At 41.3% G+C, this 5,062-nt stretch overlaps 1 non-coding gene across 1 annotated transcript; it reads right to left on the reverse strand.

Annotated features, from left to right (window-relative positions):
* LOC138400486 (small nucleolar RNA U109) lies at positions 1 to 135 on the reverse strand. Its single transcript, XR_011236361.1, has one exon. It is a non-coding gene; the product is annotated as a small nucleolar RNA U109 (small nucleolar RNA).
* Between the last annotated feature and the right edge of the window lie 4,927 nt (positions 136 to 5,062).

Consider the following 5,062-nt stretch of genomic DNA (forward strand, 5'->3'; position numbering starts at 1 on the left):
TTATGTAGAAGAAATACACTACCACTCAACCTCTACTGTAAGGTTGGCAGCCCTGAAAACTCCTTTATTAATGTAGCATGTTATAAATGTAGTCCTGATCCCAAAAAACTGAGGACTAGACATTTCCAAACGGATTATGCCACTAAGATTTTCTGTTTGTTTGTTTGTTTTTGTTTGTTTCTTTTTTGAGACAGAGTCTCATTCTGTTGCCAGGGCTAGAGTGCCGTGGCGTCAGCCTAGCTCACAGCAACCTCAAACTCCTGGGCTCAAGCGATCCTCCTGCCTCAGCGTCCCGAGTAGCTGGGACTACAGGCATGCGCCACCATGCCAGGCTAATTTTTTCTATATCTTTTTAGTTGTCCAGATAATTTCTTTCTATTTTTTTTTTTTTTAGTAGAGATGGGGGTCTCACTCTTGCTCAGGTTGCTCTCGAACTCCTGACCTTAAGCGATCCTCCTGCCTCGGCCTTCCAGAGTGCTAGGATTACAGGCGTGAGCCACTGCGCCCGGCTATGCCACTAAGTTTTGAGGTAGTTTGTTACACAATAGATAACTGGACAACTCCAAAACTGCACTCACCTTTTCCCAAATCTATAACTCTACCTATATTTCCTATCAGTTAATGAAAAGGCAGGTAACCTGACCTCTATTAAATGCATAGCTGCTAATGTGCCAATCCCTCTTTAAGTCCCCCAATTTCTTCCTGTTGCTTATAGAAAATGTCATCATGCCTCCAGATAGCATGCCAGGCTCCCCATGAAAGGCCCTTGAAGCATCATCTCCTGCCCTTCCTTGCCCATCCCTTTACACTCTAATAATATTGAATTACTTATAGTTCTCTCCCACATTCTTTATTCTGATTGTTGCTCTGACCTAAAATACCTTTCCCTCATTCTCTTTCTCCCGCTCTTCTAGTCATCCTCAACACTCAGCACAAGCATTTCCTCTACCAGGGAAGCCTTCCAATTCTTCTCCAGGCTGGGCTAAGTACGTGCTCTAAGTTTTCACATATCTGTGCTGGCTACGCTCCTGCTCTTACCACATGGTTGTGAAATTATCTGCTTGTGCGTCAAAGGCAGGAGTCTGTCTCGTGCTTGGGTCCTAGCAGGATGCACAGAGCTGGTCACATCATATGCTTTCAGCAAAGACTATGCAGGCAAAGACTATTGACATAGTCACCAAACTCTGTTTCCTCTGCCTCCTGGGCACACAGATGGACTACATTTCCCAGTTTCCTCTGTGGTAAGATGTGGCCGTGTGAACAGGCCTACCTAGTTGACGTTTGCCATTTCAATGTTGCTTGGCTCCTAAAAGCTTCCACATGATCCTCTATACTCTTTCCTTCTCCGCTGGCTAGATGCAGAAGATCCAGCAAAGATTTCTGAGGCTCTAGGGGATGGAGGAGCCACAAAATGGAAGGAGCCTGGGTTTCTGAATGGCCACATGGAAGGCCATTCACTGGCCAGACACGTCCACATTGTGCTTTCTGTGAGGAGAGAGAGGTTGATGAAACAAATGCCTGAATCTAGGGCTGGAAGAACTCTTAAAGTCTCTGCTTCCAATTCTCTGTCTCTAGACAGGCTTACTTCTGACTCATTCTTCATAAATAAAATTGATCCTAAAACTTTCCAGGAAACTCTACAGAGGAGCGTAACTCTCTTATTTAGTTAAGCATTTCCCTTACTACTTTTAAGTTCTTATGCTTCAACTGGAGTTATCTTCTTCTGTTCATAAAAGACATTCATCCATCTCCTTCTATAGTAATTCACATTAGATTCAGAGTTAACCTGTTCTTTGCCTTTCTTCTCTTTGGGCAAAATAGTTTCTAATCTATTGATACACTTCTCATGGAACGTCTCCCTTTTTATTCTAATATTTTATTTACCTGTAGGCATATTTTGTATTCTACTTTGTTACAGTAAAGTGAGTCAGGTATTCCTCCTGCCTATTATCATAGCTGTCATAAAAGCTGCAATATCACACTTAGCAGAGTGGCAGTTCTGATAAAGGCAGCTAAACTTGCTCTTCTAGTCAGCTTTAAGCAGAGCAAAATTAGCATCATTTCTCATGCTGTTCCTCCTTTTCTCAACCTAAGTTGAGATTGCACAAATTAAAAAATGGACTCCTTTTAAAAATTGTGGTCGGTCAGACAAGGGGTGGCAATCTTCTAATCATTTGCCAGCCCAAATCAGTATAGATCAGGATACATTATTTCCTTGCCCTAAATATGACATTTAACATAAAAAAAATAGCACCAAAAGTATCAGCCTTCAAGGTGACGATCTTGCCACATCTTCTTGAAAATCTGCACCATGACCTCACTTTATCACTAATTGCAGATTCAAAAATTTGTAACTTTTTTAAGTTTTAAACATATAAATTGCTTTTATCCTGAGGTAAGAAAATCTAAATCTTTCCTTCTTTTTCCAGATAGAGTCAAATTCTGCCTTTGTGTCCCCACTGCTCCTTGCACATTAATGATGTGTGTGATTTTTCTGTACCTGCCTCTGTACCCTTGTCTCTGAGCTCCTGCCAGCTGGATCATATCCTACCTCTCATTCTCAGTGAGCATGCAGGACCGTTCCACAGCAACATTTCCTTAAATACGTCTTAAATTAATAAAGTACTACATAAAGTCTCAGAGGATGTGAAATAAAGCCTATTTCAGTGTGTTGGTCCACAGAGCCCCAAAGCCTTGTTTATTTATGACAAAGACGATTTTCTTAAATTCATGGAGGTCTGTTTTATTTGTCTTCATTTGTTCTTTCCTCTACCATTAACCATTTTCTTGTCTCTTTCAACTTCGGAGCCTCTCCCATCTTCCGCTACATTAACTTAGATGTGACTGTGTGGTAGAGTTTTCAGTGAATTTCTCCAAGTTCAATTCCACATTCAGAGTCTTAGAAAATTCTTACAGGTTTAGGAGGCATGGGTGTTTCTTGAACTACAATGGCTGTTCTTAATCTCATTGATTACAGATTTTGCAGTCCCACAAAGGTGGAACAATAAAGGGAACTTCTAAAACTTAACCACTGGGACTGTGCCTCTTGTGTCTCCAAAATAGCCACATCATATATGCCATGATTCCTACTTCCAAGATCATCTCGGTCTCATTCATCTGGTCTGACACACTTGGCCCTCAGACACGTTTCATCTCCTGTCTATAGAGAAAACCGTCATTTAGTCACTGAGGGAGGGAACTACTATACTAAAGCCTCTTTTCCTAGGCATCTATTCCCTTTTGGTTTTCTTTCTTTCAGTGGTAGACAGAGACTTGGGCTTACTGGTGGTGACAGTGAAATTAAAAATGACTCTCATTTCCAGCTGTCATTTGAAGAACACAAGGAATCTCTGAGGCTCTAAGAAGAAAAATTTCTCTGGGCCCAAGGCCAGGGCCCATTTTAGGGAATTCATTCAGAATCAGAATCATGCAACCAGCTACCCATGGTCCAAAAAGACCAGATGATTAAAAATTGTCTTTTATAGTACTGAAAATTTGTGGTTTTGGCCATCATCTCTAGCTTTTTCATGGAAAGTATCTGATGCCTTATACCCTGTTACAACACCAAATCTGGCAGATGTTTTGGAATGGAAAAACTGTGGCCACTCAGGGCAATATCTAGATATTTCTGAGTGAATTTCTTGAATGAGAAAATGGATTTCTGAATCAGGAACTTTTGATAAAAAGGAGATGCATGAACAAAAATATATTTTCTCTTTATGATATTATTGTTACTTTGTAGGGTTGGACTTCTGCTTATCTAGGAATAAAGAGACTATTCCCACCTTCTTGGATACTTCCAGTGGGTGATTCATCCTCAATATGTATTGAAGAGTGACCAGGATATCCATAGGTGACAAGATAAAGCAGAAGCGATTTAGCTAAATGGCATGAGCTTCTAAAGAAGTATTTTATGAGATCATAGAGCAGAATTCAGCTAAATACAGTACATGGGCAAATCTTGCCACCACCTGCTTATGTATGATTGCAAGCCAAGAATGATTTTTAAATTTTTAATAGTTGCATTTTAAATCATTATATAAGCACCTTTATCATAGTCTTGATTTTTCCTCTTGGCCCACAAACCCTAAAATATTTACTACACAGCTCCTTCATAGAAAAAGTTTGCTAATGCCTGTTGTAGGGTAATGGTCCAGAGATATCAACAAGGAACAAGACCAATGCAGAACCCAATCTCCCTCTCCTTAAATGTGGCAGGCTGAATAACACCCCCACCAAATATGTCCATGTCCTAACCTCTGGAACTTGTGAGTGTGTTACCCTCTATAGCAAAAGGAACTTTACAGATGTAATTAAGTATCCGGAGATGAGAAGATGATCCTAGGTTATCTGGGTGGGTCCAATGTAATCACAGGGGCCTTATAAAAAGGAGGCAGAAGGGTCAGGGGCAGAGAAGCAGGTGTGATGACAGAAGCAGAGGTTGGAGTGATGCAGCCATGAGCCAAGGAATGTGAGCAGCACCCAGAAGCTGGAAAAGACAAGACAAAGGATTCTCCCCTGGTATCTCCAGAAAGAATGCAGCCCCACGGACATCTTTATTTTAGCCCCATAAGACTCATTTTGGACCCTGACTTCCAGAATTGTAAGATAATCAATTGCCATTGTTTTAAGCCACTAAATTTATGGTAATTTGTTACAGCAGCAATAGGAAACAGATGCCTTTATCAGCCTTGTGCTCCTAGGGTTGTAGAAGAATCATAGAACTCCCCATAGAGTCTCACAAAATATAATATGTGCCTATAGGCTAGGTGGGTAAAGGGAAGCTGGTCAAAGGGTGGAACATATAGCTAATTACAGAATGATGGTTTTAAAGAGCACTTGGGGAAGGCACCCAGGGAAAAGCTCAGTTGTAAGGTCAGCTGAGGGGAGAAAAGTGCAGAGTAAAATGTGGCTAAAAGTCAGGGGCAGGGAGATGATTGCAGGACCTGGGAGATGGGACAGGGTTGCATGAGCTAGTCTCAGATTGTGATGGCTACTGCCCAGGTATCTAGCTGAACACGAATGATGTCCCCACTGGCAGAAGAACAGGAAGGAGAGAGCC

This window comes from Eulemur rufifrons, chromosome 19, assembly GCF_041146395.1.
Source record: "Eulemur rufifrons isolate Redbay chromosome 19, OSU_ERuf_1, whole genome shotgun sequence".
In the NCBI taxonomy this organism is placed as follows: Eukaryota; Metazoa; Chordata; class Mammalia; order Primates; family Lemuridae; genus Eulemur; species Eulemur rufifrons.